Source organism: Lathyrus oleraceus, chromosome 4, assembly GCF_024323335.1.
Source record: "Lathyrus oleraceus cultivar Zhongwan6 chromosome 4, CAAS_Psat_ZW6_1.0, whole genome shotgun sequence".
Lineage (NCBI taxonomy): Eukaryota > Viridiplantae > Streptophyta > Magnoliopsida > Fabales > Fabaceae > Lathyrus > Lathyrus oleraceus.
The window spans coordinates 72,457,852-72,481,717 of NC_066582.1; positions in this window are offsets into that span (position 1 = coordinate 72,457,852).

Here is a 23,866-nt window from a genome sequence, read left to right on the forward strand (position 1 = left end):
CTATCTCCGGTGGTGTGTTGGCACCTTCCCAACCATTGGATCACGTTTAAATGTTATAATCCTGGCCCTTGGCTTGTTTGACTCACTTTGCCATGCAGTCGACTCATGTGTTTCATGCATCCTATCGCGTGGCCATCAGATCTGCCACCTCAATTAATGAGGGAGATCTGATGACCCTTGTTTTTTCTCTTTTATTTTAAATTCTGATTTTATTTTTAATTAGCTTCTTTTGATTAATTCATAATAAATTCATTTTTAATCCAAAAAATTTGGGACTTTCACCAAAAATCTTTAAATAATTTCCTCTTCCATATTTTGAATTAAAATCATTTTTTGGATTAATTTTGATATTTTTTGTGAATTAAATGATTTTTGACTTGTTTTTAAATATTTTAAAATACTTTTGACTTTCCCAAAATTCTCAATTTTTTTGTCTAAGGTCCTTTGACCTTGTTTGACCTAGGATAAATAGCTTGACCATTTATTTGGTGATTTGAAGTGATTTGAGATTTTTGTCCATTTAAAAATGCATTTTAGTTCATTTTAAAATTGATTTTTAATTGATTAGTTGTTTGAAAATTTTGTTGAGTCATTTGGTTGACCTTGTGATGTTTGACTTTCTGTTTGGACTTGATCATGGTTGATTTGAACTTTTATTTGATCAATACTATTGGATTTAGGGGGTTGATGAAATGTACATTTCATCCCTCAAGATGAATGAATAGTATTGATCAAACGAAATTCCTTCGGTGATCAATTTGGGTTTCTATTTCCCCTTCCATCTTCATGTTCATCCATATTCTTTCCCAATCCATCATTGACCAATGATTTGTCTAATATCCAAATGCTATTTGATCCATCAATGACCTTGTGTCAGATGAATCAACATGAGCTGGATTTAGATAGGTCCATCCCATCGTTATTTTTGTGTGTGGTATGTTTTAGGAGTTTGGTTCTTTGTACCAAGTCTCTAACATGCATTAACACCCATATTTTTATTGCACGAACTCAGATGGTTGTGACTTCTACATAAGTCCAAATACGATTGCTTAACATAGAGCTAAATTTGTCCCACAAGGCATAGCATTCTAGTAAGTGAGATTGTAAGTCTCCCATTCTTCATGGCATTGTGTGAAGACTTGACATTTTTACATTCATGAGAGCTAGTGGCATACTTGTTGATTTATCCAAGTTGGAGCCCTTCTCATGAATGATGTCTTGGTTCAAGTCTTCATGCTTGTGAATGGATGGTTGAGTGTTCTCCATATAATGACTTAAACAACTAAACTCTTCACTAACATTTGACTAACATTTCATTAATATTTCTTTACTTTTAAGTCATTTACTTAATGAAATTTAAATAGAAGTACTTTTATCATTCATTGCCATTTTACATTTCATGCAACTTGTTTATGTTTCAGTCATTTTCTTTTTGCTCACTTGAGGCATATCTTGTGATTGTATATATTATTTGCTCGTGAATTTGTTATGTTTGTGGTCTTAGGACCTTAAAATACCCAATAACAACAAAAATCCTAAAAAATATCTTGGTGGACTGTTGGACTTGATCTGAACTTTTGGACTTAGAGTAGGCAACTTCCCTATGCTTTGAGGACTTGACCAATGCCATCATTTTAAGACCGAGCTATCATTGACAGTGCCTTTCTTATGATACAAGCTTGGGAATTTCTTTTGGGTTCATCTATCACTTTGTCTCTGTTCTTGATTGTTATACTGTTATTCTTGTTGATGTTTGATGATTGTTTTTGTGAGTTTGCCAAGGAAATATTTCATATGATACCTTTGAATACATTGAAGACTGTTTGTTATTGGAGTGCTTGCTTGGATATTATGGATATCTTTATTTGATGCCTTGATCTTCATATAGTTTGCTTGGATATTGCTTATGCTTATTGTCTGCTCAAAAATCCAAAGTAAAATGGGTTTCTATCTGACATTCTTGTCTTGTCGATTGCATCCCATTGGTCAAATCTTTTCAACTCTTAACTTTTAATTTTTGTCTAGGGTAGCCTCTTCATCTTATCCCACTTCTTTAATTTCAAAATCTCCCCCTCTTTTCAAAATCTTCTTTCCTTGTGATTTCAAACTTTGACATGTTTTAATGATTAGAAACTTTGGCCTCATGCCATTGAATTTCTAAACTTTTTGTTAAATCAAACTTGTGAATGAACTTAATCATATTGACCTCAATTTAAAAAAGAAAAAAAGAACTAACAACCCCATTCAAATCTTTGGCCATCTTTGTGCCTTTCTCTGCAAAACTTTTGTTAAAAAAATCGATTCACCAACTTTCTTTGGAATTTTTACCATGAACTACGGGGTTTTGATCCCTTATTTTTATGTTGGTACGTAGGCATAAGACCAAAGGTCTTGTCAAACACAAAAATATAATTAATGAATTCTTATCGCATCCCTCTATTCCATTTTTATCAAACATCTTTTCAACTAAAACACTTTCACATAAAAAAGGGCTCCCTAGGAGTACCTAGGACACTTTTGGTGCTAATATATTCCCTCTGTATAACCAACCCCCTTACTTGTAATCTCTAGCATTTTATTAGTTTTGATTTAAAAACTTCTTATCTTTGGGTTTTTATTTGTACTTTCCCCTTTTCTTTTGGAAAAATAAGGCGCGGTGGTGACTCTGATTTTTCAATTGACGTCGGGTTTATCCATAGCTCGATAGTCACGAATGCACCACTACAGAAATAAAATGGCGACTCTGCTGGGGAGTAGTCCTCAGTGGGTTTAGCCTACTTTTTATGTGTGCAGTATTTTATCGATATTTGATGTTTGTTTGTATATATTATTTGTGTGATATAATTTGTCTGTTGTGCTTGGTGATCTCTGAGTGGTGAGATAAGTTCTAACCCAAGCTTGAGTGCAATTAAGATAGGAGGATGGCATAGTCATGTTCGACTCGTGTAAAGTAGTCCTTAACGAGTTGGCTTAAGACCCATCCACTCAGTGGAGACCCCCTTTGGAATTACTGATGTCACACGAGTAAGTCGTGGATAAACATTACTTTCTCCGACCTGGGAGTCCGAGAAACTGAGGACCATAGAACATTTAACCCAACTTGGCCTATTTAGGATGTAGTGCGGATATTGTTCAGGTGTAGACTTGATAACAGTTGTTACATGATACTACACTCAGACCAATTTTTATTGAGAATAATATAGGTTGATGAGTCAGTCATCTAAACCTATGGTATCCGATAGATGAGATCACAACTCTGGTAACTTTTTAGAACATGCTCTATAGGTTTTTATCTGTAATACACTTCTCTAGGATAGTTCTTAACCCGATCCATGCTCGTGACTCACAATAAACCCTTTGATTCTTGGTTGATCCGATCGGTCTCATAAATATCAATGGAACTTGGGTGTTGATAAGGTGAAAACCATAATCCACCAAAATGGATGATTGATCTCGATGATGACTTAATCAATCCCTTGACCTTTATTTGTGTTTTCCTTGTGTGTGATCCCCTGTGTGTGATTGTTGCATTCATGCATACATGAGCATCATAACATTCATCACAACAATAAATTTTCAAGGAACGAAGGTCTTATTTGCAATTAATTTTTAGACTATGGATTATGGACGAAGGAATACCAAAAAGTATAGTTTCAGATGTCCTAATTTGAAGGAGTTAAGGAAGCTGTCATCCTTTGTATTAGATCCCTTAGAATTCAAGCAACATCATGGGAAGCTTTTGTCTATATTATCTACTGATGTGGTTGAAGGGCTTTTGAGTGTTTTAGTGCAGTTTTATGACCCTCTTTACGGATGCTTCACTTTTCCCGATTATCAGCTTGTGCCCATGTTGGAGGAGTATGCCCATATCTTGGGTATGTCCGTATCTAACAAGGTACCTTTCAGTGGATTAGAGGAGATTTCCAGATCTAAAGTGATTTCTGAAGCTCTTCATCTGAAGAAATATGAGATTGATGCTAATTTGGTGAAAAAAGAAGGGATTCAAGGGTTGACTTATGAGTTTCTCATTGGTAGAGCTACTGCTCTTGCTCAAGTCGGTTGCATGGATGCTTTTGAACCATCTTTGTCTTACTCATCTATGGCTTATCTTTATTCCCTAACATTGGTGGTTTTATTTATATTAACGCCATTAGAATTTTCTTGATTGGGAATCCTGTTCCAACTTTGTTGGGTGATACATACTTCTCTCTGCATTTAAGGAATTCTAAAGGCGGAGGAACCATTGTGTGTTGTGTTCCTCTTCTATGCAAGTGGTTTATTTCACACTTACCGAAGACACCAATCTTCTTGGAGAACCGAAAATGTCTACGGTGGTCTCCGAGACTCATGTCTCTCACTAATGATGATATTGTTTGGTATGATTTTGCTTTTGATGGCATATAGATTATTGATAGTTGTGGTGAGTTCTCTAATGTGCCTCTCATTGGTACACAAGGAGGAATCAACTACGACCCATCATTGGCTCGTTGTTAGCTTGGGTTTGTAGATGTTTGATTGGCTGCATTTTATGTTAAAACACTAACTGGACTCTTATGTCTTGACTGATGTCATGACATGCTTTGGAGATGTTTGATTGGTTGCATGTGTGTTAAAACACTAACTATACTCTGATGTCTTGACTGATGTCATGACATACTTGAGTAGTATGCTGCAGGTTTAGCTAATACAAGATTTACTGAATGTCAAACTAGATGTTATGACATTCATCCCTGACAGCATATACTGAATAATAGGTAGGTTGGTGTGTCTGCTACAGTTCAGTATTTAATTCAGTCTGTTTATCAGGAGGATAACAGACCTGGCATAAGGCCCATTGTCTAAATGTCAAACTGGATGTTATGACATTTATTTCTGTCAGCTGATACTGAAGTATAGACTGGTTGGTCTTTTACAGTACAACATTTAGTATAGTCTGTTTTCAGGAAAATAACAGACCTAGCATATGGCCTATGTTCTGGACGTCAAATGGAATGTTGTGACATCCATTCCTGACAACATATGCTAAAGTGTAGGATGGTTAGTTTTTCTGTTTCAGTATTTTTCTCAGGCTATTTTTCAGGAATCCAACAGCTGAGCTAAAATCCAGGAAACTAACAATTGAGCTACAATTAATGAACCTAACAAATAGCCTATTTGTTAGCACCCTAATATGTGGAAATTAGGTTAACTTGCTTAACCTTATTTTTAGGAAATACAAGTACAAGGCCCAAGTGCTGCAATATAAAAGGATGGCAATCCTTCTTTCAGAACTCAGGGTTTTTTAGCGTGAAGCATTTGCTGTTCCATCATACTTCACTGCTGTATTTTTATGTGTGTCTTGTATTAGGTTTAACTTGTGAGCCCAGCAATTATCACCTAGATGATTACATTGGACTAGGGTGTTCATTGAGTTGTAAGTGTTGTGTCACTCTAAGCTTTTAAGCGTGAATGCTGTGTATCTTGATTAAAGCTGTTAAGCACAATCAAGAGTTGTTTGAAGTATTACTTCACCATTGTCTTTAAACTTAATTAAAGGTTGTAATCACTGAGGTGATTGAGGGGGAGTGAGTAGGAACTCTGGTCTTAGTGTAAGATTGAAATTGCATTGGGTAGGTATTAAGTGATAGGATTAAACAGTTGGTTTAAGGTCTGAATTAATACTACTAATAGTGGATTTCCTCCCTGGCTTGGTAGCCCCCAGACGTAGGTGTGTTTGTCACCGAACTGGGTAAACAATTACTTGTGTTATTTACTGCACTTACAATTTCCTGCTGTATACATTCCTGTCTGCGCAGAATCGGATGTCATAACATCCTGTGTGACATCGATAGTCTGTTAACTAGAATTTCAGGGTTCCCTTGAGAGATAAAGCTAATAACATTCAGTTAGAGGGTCTATTCTATTAGGAGGCTAAAGATCCCCAACATTTGAAGAATAGGGTGGTGCATGCTTGATATAATGTGCATAGGAAAGGAAGATCTGAGCTTGGTCCATGCAATTGTGTAGCTATGGAAGCTTACACTATTTGGGTGAAGAAGAGAGCTTTGGAGCTCAAGATGCCGTACGCCTGCGAAACACCTATGTCTATGGTTATGACTGAGCCATCAACTCTCCCTAACCAAGATGTAGAGGATTTGGAATATGCACTCGCCAAGATGAAGCAAGAAAAAGACCTATGTGAAGAGCGATTCCATGAATTAAACCAGAAGCATCTAGAGTTGCAGATTGAGTCGAGAGACAAAGATGCACTTATTGAAGTTCTGGAAGAGCGTGTGGTAAAGAGACAGAGAGAGCCATATGATTTATCTTCCTCTAGTATTCCTCAATCTTCTGGTGCTTTGAAGAAGATTGTTGATCGACTCGTGCGAGAAAGCTCAGATGCAAACAACCTTTGAGTCAGAGATCAGGCGCATCCAAAGGAAGTACACTCCCTTGGCCAGTTCAGTTGATTCAGTTGCTAGGGATCCTTAGGATGATAGTTTCCTTTTCTCTTGTATTTACATTTTTGGTTTCTGAAGTTGTACTCAGTGTAATCCTTCCAAGTTTTATGAATAAAAAGAGATTTTATGGTCAAAATTGTTATTATTGCTGATTATTGTTATTAATTGAAATATTTACAAATAAGACTTTGTATGTTCCTTGAAAATTAAAATCAAAACATTGCATTTCATGCATCATTTTCATAATAGGTTTTCTTCAGTCAGACGTCTTATGGGTTCTTCTTATGTATATCAGTCAAGCTGACTCATCACTACCACAATCGTGCTAATCGTCTGAAGAGAATGAAGCATGTTGAACAAGAGAACAAAGAACTTAATAATGAGATTTCAAGACTCACTACTCCGATGGAGCCTGTGATTGCTGCTCAGAATCAACCATCTCATCCTCTTGCAACTCCTCTTACTCAAAGGACTGTTATTTTAGAGACTGCTTCAACATCTATGCCTATTGTTGCTGCCAACCAATCTGCGCCTGCTATGCCTACTGGCTTCCCTTGGGGAATACGACCCAACTTTGTAACTGAAGGGTACACTCCAACATTTGCTTCCATATCGGTATCTATCTAGGTCCTGTCTGTACCTCCTCCCATTATGCATACTAAGCCTCGTGTCGAGAAAACCATCTATCATTCCGAGCCTTCTGAAGGTCCTGATGTTGATGAGAAGATGGACGAGATGAAGGATCAGTTTCTTGAGCTGCACAAGGAATTGAAGACCATAAGAGGGAAGGATTTCTTTGGTAAAAGTGTTGCTGAGGTGTGTTTGGTTCCCAATGTCAAGATCCCAGTGAAGTTTAAGGTCCCAGACTTTGAAAAATATAAAGGGGATACCTGTCCTCTAAGTCATCTTGTCATGTATGCTCGAAAGATGTCTACTCAGACCGACAATGATCAGTTACTCATCTATTACTTCCAGGTCAGTCTTACCGGTGTTGCACTCAGATGATATATGGGATTGGACAGTGCTAGTGTCCATACTTTTAATGACTTGGGCGATGATTTCATCAAACAATACAAGTACAATGTTGACATGGCTCCGGATCGGGATCGGTTGAGGTCGATGTCTCAGAAGGACAAGGAGACATTCAAAGAATACACTCAAAGATGAAGAGAGTTGACTGCTCAGATTAGCCCACCCCTGGAGGAGAAAGAAATAACCAAGATCTTTTTGAAGATGCTGAGTTCATTTTACTATGAACGTATGATTGCAAGTGCCCCTAATGATTTCACCGAGATGGTGAACATGGGGATGAGATTGGAAGAAGGAGTCTGGGAAGGACAATTATCCAAATATGAAGCGTTGGTGAGCAAGAAATATGGTGGTAGTTTCTCCAAGAGGAAGGAAGGGGAAACCAATGTAGTATCAACAGGAAGGTAGAGAAGACCCCTTGTGAAGAAGAATTCCCGTAAACATCATCATCAAATATTATCAGTAATTCCAGTTTTTACCAATAATTCAACAAATCAATCAGTTTATGTTCAACAACAACCACAACAACGTACCAACTACAACAGCAACAACAATCATCATCAGAACTATGAGAGGAAGAAGGTCTCTTTTGACCCTATTCATATGACTTATGCAGAATTATATCCCTCTTTGGTAGTCAAAAATTTGATTCAACCCAGAAATCCTCCACAAACTCCTAAACCATTGCCATGGTGGTTCAAACCGAACTTGGACATGGCTTTTCACCAAGGAGCTCCTAGCCATGATACTGAAATCTGATATCCTTTGAAATATGAAGTTCACAAGCTGATTAAGAGTGGTATGGTGTCCTTTGAGGATAGGGCCAAATGTCAATGTAAACCCGTTGCCTGCCCATGGCAATGCTTTTGTGAACATGGTAAACGACTGTCATGGAAACTTCAGGGTTTTTGATGTGCGTCGTATCCAGAGGTCGTTAGTGGAAATTCATAGGGATTTGTGCTTGGTAAGTGATTGTGAACATGACCATGATGGTTGTGTCATTTGTAGTGTCAACCCTCGAGGATGTGTAATTGTTAAGAGGGATATTCAGAAACTGATGGATGAAAATGTTATTCAAGGTCAACAATCCAGGTATATGGGCAATAATGTAAATGTTATAGTACCGGTATTCAAAACCCCTGAGTGGGTAGTTATTGAGTTTGACAACATCAACAATAGGAATGTCAACAGATTGGTATCGTCGTTGGTCATACGGTTAGCGACCCCCATCCTCTATTCATCCAATAAAGCTGTGCCATATAAGTATAATGCTACCATGATAGAGAATGGGCAAGAGGTTCCTCTTCCTGCCATGAATTCAGTAGTAAGCATTGCAGATGTAGTGAAAGTGACTCGTTGTGGTCGTGTTATTTGTCATGTATCTCCAAAAATTGTGGAAGATGTATCAGTGGGTAGGAAAGTTGGAGTTCCTACATTTGATCTAGTTAGTGCTCCAACTTTTCAGTCTGGTGAATCCAGCAGGTTGAAGGCTAATGATGATGATGAGGTACTTCATTTGATCAAGAAGAGAGAGTTCATTGTTATGGACTAGCTGCTCCAAACGCCATTAAAGATTTCTATGTTGTCATTATTGATGAACTCCGAGGCACATAGGGAGGCTTTCTATAAAGTGTTGGAACAAGCCTATGTAGAGCACGATGTTACTGTGATCAGTTTAACCATATTGTTGCCAACATTACTTCATGTAATAACTTGAGCTTTTATGATGAAGAGCTTCTCGAGGAAGGTAGAAATCATAACTTGACGCTTCACATTTCAATGAACTGCAAAGAGGACGCTCTATCCAATGTATTAGTTGATATTGGTTCGTCATTGAATGTGCTTCCAAAGTCAACTTTAGCAAGATTTTCGTATCAAGGGGCACCAATGAGGTACAATGGTGTTGTGGTCAAAGCGTTTGATGGTTCTCAAAAAACTGTCATTGGAGAGGTGAACCTTCCAGTCAAGATAGGTTCAAGTGATTTTCAAATTACTTTTCAAGCGATAGACATTCACCCAACCTACAGTTATTTGTTGGGAAGGCCATGGATCCATGAGGCTGGTGCTCTGACGTCTACTCTACATCAGAAGCTGAAATTTGTTAAGAACGACAAGCTTGTCGTTGTTAGTGGAGAGAAATCACTTCTAGTGAACCATTTTTTATCCTTCACCTATGTGGAAGCTGAAGAGGAAGTTGGAACGTAGTTCCAGGATTTGTCTATTGCTGATGAATTAAAGAAGACTGGCGCATCCATGTCTTCTCTAAAGGATGCACAAGAGTTTATTTCGGATGGCATCACCGACAAGTGGGGCCATGTTGTAGAAGTTATGGAAAATAAGAACATGGTTTGACTGGGATTTCAGCAAGGGCCATTTAACACAAACGTCAAGGCTATGCAACAAGTTTTTCGCGGTGGAGGCTTCATTCATGGGGATGATCAATACTCAGCTGCAATTATTGAAGACAGTGATCAAGACGAAGCTTGTGCCAATTTTGTGACACACGTCCAGACTTGCAACAATTAGATTGCTGTAGACGTTCCTGTCATTGTACACCATTCAAAGTAATTTGTTTTATTGATAAAGAAAAAACTTCTCTTATGCCTAAGGGAGAAGTGAAACGTTGTTGGGCATTTCCTTATTATCATCAATAAAATACAATTTTATTCATCCACATCTATGATGTTTTATTTTTACTTTTTGCTTTTTCTAAAAATGGTAATCACAAAAAACTTAAATAAACAACAATTTTTCCCATATCTGCATAATAATTGTTTGCACTCCATTTCTCTAAAATCAAAATATCAAATCATTATGCAGGTTGGTTCTCAAACTCATTGAACATAATGATCCCACTCCCTCTCCAAACTTTGATTTCCCTGTATTTGAACCAGAGGAAGAGAATGATGATGAAGAAGTGTTAGATGAGTTACCCCAATTGCTTGAGCATAAGGAAAAAGCCATTCAGGCGTTTGAAGAGCAGATTGAACTAGTCAACTTGGGTTTCGAAGATGATGTCAAGAAAGTCAAGATTGGGTCTCAATTGTGTCCAGAATTTAATAAGGGGTTGGTTGATCTTCTCCATAAATATTCTGATGTTTTTTCTTAGTCCTATCAAGATATGTCGGGTTTGGATTCAAATATTATGGAGTATAGATTGCCTTTGAAGCCATAATTCCCGTCGGTCAAACAGAAGTTGAGAAGAACTCATCCTGATATGGCAGTGAAGATTAAAGAGGAAGTCCAGAAGAAAATTGATGTTGAATTCCTTGTTACCTCCGAGTATCCACAATGGGTGGCCAATATTGTGCCTGTTCTTAAGAAAGATAGAAAAGTCCGTATGTGTGTTTATTATAGAGATTTGAATAAAGCCAGTTTAAAAGATGATTTACCTCTGCCACACATTGATATGTTGATATACAATACAACTAAATTCAAAGTCTTTTCGTTTATGGAAGGATTTTCCGGTTATAATCAAATCAAAGTGGCACCTAAAGATATGGAGAAGACAATATTCATTACACCTTAGGGAATATTATGTTATTGATTAATGCCTTTCAGTTTAAAGAATGTCGGTGCAACGTAACAGAGACCTATGACCACTCTTTTCCATGATATGATGCATAAAAGATTGATGTCTACGTTGATGATATGATTGCTAAATTAAGAGATGAAGAAGAGCATGGTGAGCATTTGTTGAAGCTATTCCAGCATATGAGGAAATATAAACTCCGTTTGAATCCCAATAAATGTACTTTTGGGGTTCGCTCTGGTAAGTTGTTGGGCTTTATTTTCAGCGAGAAGGGTATTGAGGTTGATCCTGCCAAGGTCAAAGCAATACAAGAGATGCCTGCGCCCAAAACTGAGAAGCAAGTCATAGGTTTTCTTGGCCGCTTGAACTATATCTCAAGATTTATATCGCATATGACTGCCACGTGTGCGCCTATATTCAAACTTCTTAAGAAAGATCAATTTTGTGCTTGAAGAGAGTATGGGTTGTATTCTTGGTTAACAAGATGAATCTGGGAAGAAAGAATGTGCAATTTACTACTCCAATAAGAAGTTCACTGACCGTGAGACTCGGTATTCTATGCTTGAGAAGACATGCTACGCATTGGCTTGAGCTGCTAAGCGTCTGCGCCAATATATGTTGAATCATACTACTTGGTTGATATCCAAGATGTATTCAATCAAGTACTTTTTTGAGAAGCCTGCTTTAACTTGGAGGATTTCCCATTGGCAGATGTTGTTATCTGAATATGATATCGAATACCGATCTTAGAAAGCTATTAAAGGTAGTGTCTTGGCTGATCATTTGGCTCACCAACCTATTGAAGATTATCAGTCAGTGCAATATGATTTTCCGGATGAAGAGATTTTGCACTTGAAGAAGATAGATTATGATGAACCATTGTTTGAAGAAGGGCCAGAACCTAGTTCTCGTTGGGGCATGGTATTTGATGGAGCTGTTAATTCGTATGGTAATGGCATTGGGGTAGTGATTATTACTCTTCAAGGAACTCATTTTCCGTTTACAGCTAGATTGACCTTCAAGTGTACGAATAATATGGCAGAGTACGAAGCTTGCATTATGGGGATCAAAGAGGTCATTGATCTCAGTATTAAATATCTTGACGTCTATGGAGATACCGCTTTGGTTGTAAATCAGATCAAAGGTGAATGGGAGATGAATCATCCTGGTTTGACACTGTATAGAGATCATGCAAGGAGGATATCAACTTTCTTAACAAAGGTTGAGTTTCATCATATCCCCCGAGATGAAAACCAGATGGCAGATGCTCTTGTAACACTGGCTTCCATGATTGTGGTTAAATTTTGGAATGAAGTTCCCAATTTGACTTGATGCATTTTGATAGGCTAGCTCATCGGTTCGCTGTTGAAGAAGTCAAATATGAAAAGCTATGGTATTATGACATCAAATGTTTCCTCCAAAGTTAGATTTACCCGTCTGGGACATCTTTGAAAGATAAGAAGACTTTGAGAAGATTAGCTGGGAATTCCTACCTCAATGGTGATTTTCTTTATAAGAGAAATTTCGATATGGTTTTTCTTAGATGCATGGATAGACATGGGGCAGATCTGTTGATGACTAAAGATGTAACAACCCATATAATATATATCTAGAATAATATCATACAAGTTTTATTAATTGGTACTGATCCAACATAAGTGCCTAATGGCATCAATATATACACATTCCCCAATTAAAAACATAAATGGGACATGTTATACAATAGTGCCTAAAAATAAAAATCTAAAAACCATGTACAATGTCTTCATTATACACAACTCCACAACGGAAGATCACGATAATCATCGTCCCTTGAAACATCAGTAGATAGCTTCTCTTGAATTCAACCTGCAAGAAATACCTAAAAAATAACAATAATAATGGGATGATATAATAATCTCAGTGATTTCTCCTATCCTATGGGTCCACTCGGCTCTATAGGGTTTTCTAATCGAATCCTAACTCGAGTCTTCATCTCTCGTTACTTATGTATCATGCACACAAGATAACTAAGACTCAAGTATCTAAGGGATATTCACAATATATGGAAACATATCATTGAGTGCATCCACTCAACGAATCACTATTTGGATGCACGAAACATCAATCCCCAAGCGGACTTACGTCTAAGCTAGGTCTGGTTCATGCATGCTCATATGATTCGACTTTTGCGGTGGATATCAGGTCCTCTATGAGTTCCAAACTCATTTCAAGCGACCGTCACCCGCATGGGACTCTAACCCACTTAAGGTATCTTTCATCGTATGAGACTCTAACCCACTTAGGTGTCCACCTTTCCCTCACGTCAGCCGCGGTTGGGGCTCAAACCCAATTGAGGCATGAATCATTGGTGCCACATCCCCACTTACACTTTACCTAAGCCTTTGAAGTGGTATGTGCACCATCAAAACTAATTCCGAATACGTGATTAATTCATAATAACAAATAGGACTTTTGGAGCAACGCTCCTCACAAAAAATAGGACTTTTGGAACAAATGTTCCTCACCAAAATATCAAACAAATCTCATGATATCATATCAATTCTCATGGCATCATAACATGATCCATTCTCATACATAAATCACACATGTTACATACAAAGCATATTGATTCGTTACCAAGTGAATACTTGTCCACGATACACACCTAGGCACTGTTGTGTCCAAGCATCACCGTATATTCATTTTCATAACCTAGATTATCTTTCTAAGTTATTAATCAAGTTATTATCCTATGTTTCCTCACTCATCTTTGTAAGGTTTTTAATCATGTTATTTCATAATCAAACATAACAACAATGTTTAACATTCATCATAATATAATTCATAGAATTTGTAAGGCATATAATATACTATAACATGGTATAATAATGATAGTCTTTTACGTTATCTTTCTAACGCATCTGTCCGCGTCCAAAACGGAGTAATAACACTCAATTAATTCATCAATCTATCCTAATCAAGATTGACATTAACATTTATTCATTGCATAAGTATTCAACAACAAAATCCTTGGCCTAGTGGTAAGGCTTGTACCATACCAATGAGGTCCCGGGTATGACCCTCATTGGTGACATATTTTAATTTATCAAGGAATTAATTCATGTCAATTGATCAATCAAATGAATTAATCGACTGATTGGAATAATTCTCACAAAATTTCACTAAACCAATCGATTGGAACTTTGTATTTTGGTATAGAAAGCAAATTTCACCTCCATAAATTTGCTTCATTTCTCACAACCAACCTCTCGACATGGACATAAAACACATCAATAAACTTCCAAACAACAACCACATTATTATATCACAAGAATCCAACATATGCAAGAACACACATAGAAACAACATCAATTAAGATTCATAGAAAACTCATCATACTATCAGTTATCTCACTATCAATTCCATGGTTTTATCAACTCTAATTTCTAAATCTAAAGTTCTATCTAGAACTCACCTCTAGCACATGAAGATGGTGAATATGATGAGTAGAAAGTGGTGATGATGAGCTTCTATGATTTTTCATGAGCTTTTCCTTCTTCTTCCTCCCTTTCTCTTCTTCTCTCCCTCTTTCTTTCTTTCTTTCTTTCTTTCTCTTCTTCTTTTCTCTTTATTTCCCCCTTCTTTCTGATATCTCTCTTTCCCTTCCTACCTACTCTTCCTTTATATCTTCATTCTTATCCACTTCCTCTTTCTTTTCAATCCCCACCACACAATATACATACATAATATATAATTATAATATATAATATCAAGTTGTAATCAAAATATCCCAATTGATATTTTGTCTTCTAGTACCAATTGACCAATTATCAATGTTACCAAAATGTCCTCTCGTGTACTTATTAATATTGATCATTCTCTTTTATTAATAATTAATCTCTTCAGAGTTCACTGGTTACTCTATTGGTCCTAACTGATAACACTAAGAGCACATATGAGCTCAAATTGTTAAAACTGATAATAGATAGAGTATATAGGAACTCAATTGATCTCAACTAACAACTAATTGAGCATTTAATATGGAATATTACATTCTCCCCCCCCCTAAATTGAAATTCGTCCCCAAATTTCCTCCACTCAACTAATAAACACTTCTTGTATCAACGTCTTAGTCCAACACCTGAATTCTCTTCGATTTCAAATCTCTGACATATTCAGTCGTCCAACTTATCCTCCTTGGAAAACTTCTTTCTTGTGTGATCTCTCAAGACTTCATGGTCTTAACCATATCCTCATCCTAATATTGGATTAACATTTAAACTTACTCCCACTTAATTCATCTGATATACTACTCTACATCAGTTGGTCACTTTCCTCCCGGAAACCACGACTTCTCTTCCTTGCACTAAGTTACAGGAAACATAATTACGACATCTTATATTGACTTGGTTAATCAATACTCATTAATTCTTTGTAAGACAACTTATTAATTCCTTGACCACACACAATATTGACTACTCTCCTCTTATTATTCCTTCAACAAATGTGACAAACTTGTAATCCATCTATCGATAATCTCATCAACTTCACTTGATCTGATTCTATATGCTCCAAGCCTCTACTCCTACCATTTCCCTTCTCTCATACTACTCCAATAAGACAACACCATTAGCACGGGATTGTCTTACTCCCATTCTTATGAGTAACTATCTCTCTGATCCTCATAATCTTGATTGAGCCCTTTCTTCCATCACCTTCCATTGTGATAGTCCGATTCCAACAGTGGAACACCTGTGATTTCTAAGCACCACGGGTTAGCTAACAGTCTACATAGAAGATCACGTCTATCCTCCAGAGTTCCCGCCACCCAAAGCAGTAATAGGACCTCACTGAAATCCATTAGTAGAATAAATTTCTCGCCGACACACAGAGGTTTAGAATATGACCAGCATCCTCCATAAGATGTATATATATATGAGCCACACGACTACAACCATAAAGGTGTATGACATTCAGATTTATCCTATGCTCGAACGAACTTATCCAAATTAGTTTGATAATATCCCATTCTTGTTACTATGTTCCATATCAAATCCTCTTATAGGGTTCTGATTCCTTCAAGGTTTCTGGTGACACATGATCTCGACCAATAACAAAATAACACCTATCAAGGAAGTTCGAGTCATCAATGAGACACCACTTCCAAGAAACCTTAAGCAACTAGATTGTAATTGTGAGTTTCAACACTAGCCTCAGAGTCACACAATGCTTCACACCTTTAGAATAACATTGCACTTCTTATCTAAAACCCTTCATCTCAACGTCCAAATCCATCTTCAATAATCTTAGCTCAGGCTCTTACTAATATACAACTTGAGTTACATAATTAACTGCAGGAATATCTGATTCTCGTTCCTCCTTGGAAGTACCACTCATGAATCCTTCCAATAGGGTAGAGTACCATTGTATACAAAAATACTACTCTCTTGGGGGTCCTCATCCGGAGCCATGAATCCAAGAAATTATTGAAGGCCATATTCTAACTAACCAATTTACACCTTACTAACACATACAATATACTGAACTAATTTCTTCCAGATCATCACTTAGTAAGTCTCTTCCAACGTCACTCATTATGGTTCTTATTATCCGTAGTAGTGATACACCCAAGAGTTACTCAGACCGAATATGGTTCACTAGGTTGGTTCCCTAAACATATGACTTCTATGATATCTCTACAGATGACCAACTACAGACTACACCTTCATAAATCCCAATTTCAAAACTACCAATCTGACTTGTGGTGACTTGTAACTCAATCCTCAATTTGTACATCACAACGGTACACTTATGACATTTAAGATACCCTTAGCTCCAACACGGTGTGAATGTTTATACTCCATGATCAACCAACCAAACACTCCTCAAGAATATAAATAACAACCAGACTTCCAATAAGCCACTATTACTCTTGCAATTCAAATAAAATGCACTTAAGACGAACCTTAACATTTCCACACACTTATGACTGGAATTTTATTCTAACCCAATACCTACTACACACTTCATCATATTGAGGTTACTTGTCTATATGACTTGCCACAGACAATCCTCATTGTCTCCAGTCGCAACCAAGGCGAAAAAAACAACCGGCGAGGAAAAAGAAACAGAAGAGTTGTCACCGTTTGTTATTTATCCCAAAGGAGGGAAAGGAAACGATCAAAGAAAACCTGAAGAGAAGGAAAAGACAAGGTCTCGTAACCAAATCTTGGGTTCGGGAGTCGATTATGTGAAGGGAAGGTATTAGCACCCCTACGCATCCGTAGTACTCTACGGGACCCACTCTTGTTGTTCTCGTCTAAAGGGTGTATGTTTATCTAATGTACTATCTACTAAAGGGAAGGTTAAAAGAAAATGACTCGCAAGGATGTCGCATCCACTGCCTACGTATCTCATCTGAACATGAGAATCAGAGTCTTCGTAGCTCGGCTACCTATGGGTTAAAGAGAAGTGTGCTCGCTAAGACATCGCGTCTTATGCCTACGTATCTCATTTGGAATGAGAATTAGAGCAAAACGTAGTTCAGCTAACTACGGGAATAAGGGTCTCGATTGCAACTAGGGCAAGGGAAAGGGAAGGTCTCGATCGCAACGAGGGCGAGAGAAAAGAATCTCAACAAGGGCGAAAGCAAGCAAGGATTAGTTGTTAGTTGTCAGTCAAAAAACTCGGCAAGACATCGCATCTCGTGCCTATGTATCTCATCTGAACATGAGAATCAGAGTTGTCGTAGTTCGACTAATTAGGGGTTAAGGACTGCCATCTGAACATGGACTTACAAAAGAGGACACCAGTTGTGTCAAAGGAAAGTGGGCAATGTGTTCAACGTCCTAGCAGTAGGTGTCGCAGCTCGCTGAATCGAGTCTTAGGCGGTTACCTCTTTGCAATAGAACGGACTGACATGCCACAAGATTGGAGACGCACGGGAGGTCTAAAAATGGGGAAGCTCTGCCCTAGAGTTGTCATGCAATGTGGACCTATGTGTTAGGATTTACAGAGGGGAACATCTATCTAATGTTAGCATGCAAAGAATAAGGGACTTCTACTTATGTTATCATACAAAGGGTTCTACCTAATGGGTACTACCTAAACGGAACAAGAGTCGACGGATGGAGCAAGGAGAGGAGCCACAGATAAGGGTAGATGGCAATGCATGAAGCAATCGACTTACAGGTAGATGGCGATGCCTGAAGGAATCGACTTACAAGAGAAATGGTGATGCATGAAGCAATCGACTTACAAAAGGATGGATGAATACGTGCTGATTCTGTTAAGTTTTGAAAATGATTACTCGACGTTGGATCGAGCTTTTGATCTTGTTTTGAAATGATTATCGGATGTTCGTTTTAATTCTTATATTAACAAATGAATAATGAATGAAAGAAATAGATATTATACACTTCATGGGAGAGGGGTACATTTGTCATGAGTGGGGATTGTTCATGGCAATTAAGTAATAAGAGTATATGCCTCATACATCATACAAGTAGGCAACAATTATCAATCAAATCAGATAAGTAAACAGGTATATAATCACATCAAAGAATCAAAGAATGAAATAATGGAACATTAAACAATGCATGGGAGTATGAACATGTTAAACAATCAAGCAATGGAAAGCATGGATAAAAGAAACAATTATAATAGATAACAGATGAACCAGACAGATGAAAATGTGCACAAGAGGTTCACTGAAATAATTAAATCAGGAAATGAGGTAAGGACCAAATAAAATCAAGATAAAAAGGCCTCTAATACGTGGCGTATGAGATGAACAAGGGAGGATCAAAAGATCTCTTCAATTGCCATAAGCAATCCCTAAGTCAAACATCGATCATAAAGAAGTCAACTGAAAATTCAAGTCAAATTAAAAAATATGGAATAAATAGCAAATTAATCAAGAAAATTATGAAAAATTAAACTAAGTTAGGTGGGGTCAGGACATCATCATCCCCCAAAAATATTTTAAAAATAATGAAAAATAGTTCATAAATTAATTGAAATAAAATAGAGGTCAAAACAAAAGTCAACCAACCATACTAGGTCAAAGATAAATCCAAAATAAATTGAAAATGGGAAATAAAATTCCAAGAAAAGGTCAGGTTGACCATGAGACATTGGTCAACCCTCATCCCAAAAATCAAAAGTTAAAAATAATTTTAAGCTATGAAAATAAAATTAATAAAAATAAGTGTGTTAAAATGGACCATTTAGAATAAACAATTAAAATAAAATATTAGTATTAAATAAATACGAAAATAAAAATTAAATAAAACAATCCCGAACCCTCATCTTCTTTGTTGATTGCAGAGATCTGGCCATACTGAATGATGCCAGCACTGGAGAAAGTAATCGGCCCCTGACGAGTCTGAGGCGTTGAAGTTGTAGGAGTCAATGTTGGTTGATACCCAATCCCGAACTTGTCTCCCTTTACAGGTAAATCCAACAGACGTCCCCAACCGGGAGCAACACCTGAATTTACCAAGGCTTGTGCCTGCTTGAAGGACAAAATAGAGGCACCTGCTTCAACCTCTTCCACTAGAGCTGCATCCTTGACTTGAACTGCCTCAAAGACCTGAAACAGGGTCTCATGAATCTCACCTTCTACCTCTACATACTTGAATGCAGACAGGTGACTGACCAGAATATCCTCCTCACCACAGACAGTGATAATTCTTCCGTTGACCGGGAACTTGAACTTCTGATGCAAGGTCGAGGAGACTGCCCCTGCATTGTGGATCCAAGGACGACCCAACAAGCAACTATACGAAGGACTGATATCCATCACATAGAAGACAGTGCTGAAGGTTTATGATCCAATCTGAATTGGCAATTCTACCTCTCCGAACACCGACCTCTTAGAACCATCGAAGGCTCTCACCACAAGATCGGAAGGCTTCAAGATCAAACCTCCTACATCTAACCTTGACAAGGCTGTCTTGGGTAGCACATTGAGAGAGGAACCTGTATCCACCAAAACATGGGATAACACGGTGTCTTTACACTCCATCAAAATGTGCAAAGCCTTGGTATGATCGCGCCCAGCTGGCGTCAAGTCAGAATCAGTAAAACCCAACCCGTTGCTTGCATGAACGTTTGCAACGATCCTTTCTAGTTGGTTCACTGAGATCTCCTGAGGCACATATACAACATTAAGGACCTTCAAAAGTGCCTCCCTGTGTGCCTCCGAACACAGCAGGAGTGAAAGAATAGATATCTTAGACGGTGTCTGAATCAACTAATCGACTACCTTGTAGTCGCTTTTCCTTATTATTCTCAAAAGCTCGTCCACATCTTTCGCAAAAGCAGGCTCAGAGCCAGCCTGTGGTGCAGAGGTACCCTCATTCACAACTTGCTTGCCTTTGGCCTTCGCCGCGGCGTCAACACTATCAGGTTGGGTAACTAGTGGTGAGAACAGTCTACCACTTCTGGTGAATCGCCCGATTCCACCAACATTGTCCACTGCGGGATCTTTTATCTCAATTCTAGGTTCAGACTTCTGATCCTGCACCTCTTCTACTTTCAGTGGCTGTTCCACTCCATGATCATGCGTGTACACACTCCCCCCGTAATGCCACGGGATGGCCCTTTCGCTGGTGAAAGGTAAAGGACCAGGGGTCGTGATGGTCATAGTGGATTGATGTGGTCGCACTGGTGATACCGGTTACGCTACTGGCACACCGATCTGAGCGGTCGGGTAGAAAATTGTGATAGTGTCAACGTCACAGTCATGCCCAGAGATCTCATTTATTGAAGTACAAACATCCGAAACATTGGAATCAAGTTCAACAAGTACATCAGGATCAAGTACAATGTTTGGAATATCAGCAACAACATCTGAAAAATTAATTACATCATTAGGAATTACAAAATTAGCAGGAACAACATTTGTAAATTCATCAACGACAATGGCATCTTCAGACAAGAGAGGATTAACATCTGCATTCTCGAAAACCCCTTCAACAGACCTTTGGGCAGATAGGTCTTCAGCTTGGAGGATACCATCATCGAGCAAGGCCTGGATAACCTGCTGCAGCTTCACACAACCCCACTCTGTGCAATACAACCTAAACAACCGCCCCCATAACCGGGGAAAACATCTGCCTTTAGCAAGTTTTCTTTGATTTCTAACAACGGAGTCTTCAGCTTCAATGCCTCCTTGACTAGTTTGACTTCTCCTTCAACCATTTTAACATTTGCACCACCATGCTGCGGCATAGGATTGTTGACAACATTAGGAGCCAGTACAAAGTTAATGGCCTTTGAGTCAATAAGGTCCTGAACTACATGCTTAAAAGCTTTGCAGTTCTCAATAGTGTGGCCAGGTGCCCCAGAGTGGAACTCACACCTAGCATTGGCGTCATAACCTACTGGAAGCCTACCAATAGGAGGAGCCAAAGTGCGTAACTGCACAAGTTGCAACTGTTGAAGGTTGGGAAGCAACTGGGCATACGACATCGGAGGAGTGTCGAAACGCCTATCCATCATCCTCTGTCATTGTTGATAAGCAGGTATGTTACCCTGTTGTTGTTGGTATTGATTTTGTTGACGTTGAGGTTGTTGTTGTTGAACTGGTGCTGCAGCCGGAATAGTCACAACTGCAACATAAGGTTGCTGATGGTAATTCTAGAAATTGCTCCTTCGGTTACCTCTGCTCTAATAATAAGACACAACATTCGCATCCCCTTCTCTCCTCTTCTGTCCTCCTAAGAACGACTTCTTTGACCCCGAAGATGATCCAACCCCATTTTGGATCTTACACGTCTTCAAGTAGTTCTCTACCCTCTCACCGGTAGACACCACATCAGCAAAATTGGAGGCATTGCAACCCACCAAACACTCCAAATAAGATCCAGGCAGTGTGTTCATAAACATGTTGGCCATCTCTTTTTTCCAACATCGGAGGCTGAACACGGGAAGCCATCTCTCTCCAGTGTTGAGCATACTCTTTGAAGCACTCGTTGCTCTTGAGAGACAAATTCTAGAGTTGAGTCATGTCAGGTGCCATGTCTGTGTTGTACTGATATTGCTTCACAAAGGCCTCGGCCAAGTCTCTCCAGCAGCGAATATGGGCTCTGTCCAGCCTCATGTACCACTCTAAGGATGCCCTAGCTAGGCTGTCCTGGAAGAAGTACATGAGCAACTTCTTATCATCAGAATACACAATCATCTTGCGGAAGTAAGCTTGCACGTGAGTCTTCGGGCAAGAGTTGCCATTGTACTTATCAAAAACTGGAACCCTGAACTTTGGTGGAACTCTCACACCTGGGACCAGCCCCAAGTCAGCAACATCCACACCAAGAGCATTCTGCCCTTCCACAGCTTTCAACCTCTCTTCCAGTCTCTGAAACATAGGGTCCATACCATGGCCCATGCCAAAGTCCTCCTGAAGCAGGGGGAACTAATCCTCCTGATCATCATGGATGGGTTGTTGATCAAGGTTGACATGTGAGATTGGGATAGGCCCCGGTCCGTTGGGTCCATTAGCCTCTCCAGCTGGAGGATCAGCCACAACCTCCAGTTGAATAGTAGGGGGATTCCTCTGTACCAACAATCTAAGCTCTTGTTGTCCCTGAGCCACTCCTTGGACCACTTCCATTAACTGATTCATGCGAATCCTCATCTTAGCGAGCTCTGCTTGTAGACCTTCCATTGCTCTTTGTTGATTTCTTCGGGTACCGTATCGGTGAATGCCCGGGTCAGCTATCCTACTAGTGGAATACCAAACAAAATGAGAACACTGCGGCGGTACCTGTTATGCAAGACATGCTAATGAATATGCAAATGCAATGACATGTTTATCAATTCCAAAAGGTATTCTACCCCTTGATTCCAGTCTCTCAATAGATAAACAGTGTAAGAAAATCGAGCCGTGGATAAGAACCAGAAAACCCCGACTAGAATCAAGAAGAAGATATAAACCCCTGGGAATAGATAAACATGTGTTAAATGATATGAATGCAAAATGATGTGATGCAATGCAGTGACATGGGAATCAGGATTGCTGTATCTGCTTGAACAACTATCAGGTCGCACTGTCTGAAGAGAAAACCACTGAGGAGCATATAAGAGATCAAAGCTCTGCTCCAACAAGAATACCAGGAAACCGGGTTGGTTGAAGGTTAAGGTTTCCTGAATTTAGCCCACCCCTCAATGGTAGGTTCTAAGAACAGAAGTTTGCCAGCTTCTAGCCCTTCAGTCGGGAATAATACGTTTACCCCTGAAGGTTTGACATTATTACGAGACAAAAGACCTCCACTGACTCCCTTCAACAGGACATCCTAAAAGCAAGTTCCCAGCCTCGGGGTCCTCGGATTGAGCAGCGAGAATGCACCCACAAGAGCTAACATAACTGCGTCTCGGAGGAGAGGCCTTGACTGAGTCCTCGGGAAGTGGTAACCAGAGTCGACGATTTCTAGAGGAACATACTGTCGTTACGGAACACCCGTAGGACAGAATATATCCAAAAGAAAACTCGTCTGGGTGTGGGTCTTCATGAACGACTTAACATAGTAACATGCTACGCAAGCCTCATGACTATCCACTCTAAAACCTGTGTGTACACTCAAGCCTTGGTAGTGGGCTTATCTCTCATAGAACAAACCACCCCAACAAACAACTAACCCCACAGATCCAACAGATACAACAATCATATGTACACAATGCAATAAGATAAAGCAGATAAATGCTGAAAGTAGATAACTATACGAATGAATAAACACCCAACAAACAAGAAACTCACAAAAGCTAGGAGGGACTCGCATAGGGAAACCAGGTCCCCAGCAGAATCGCCAGCTGTCGCAACCAAGGCGAAAAAAAACAACCGGCAAGGAAAAAGAAAAGAAGAGTCGCCATCGTTCGTTAT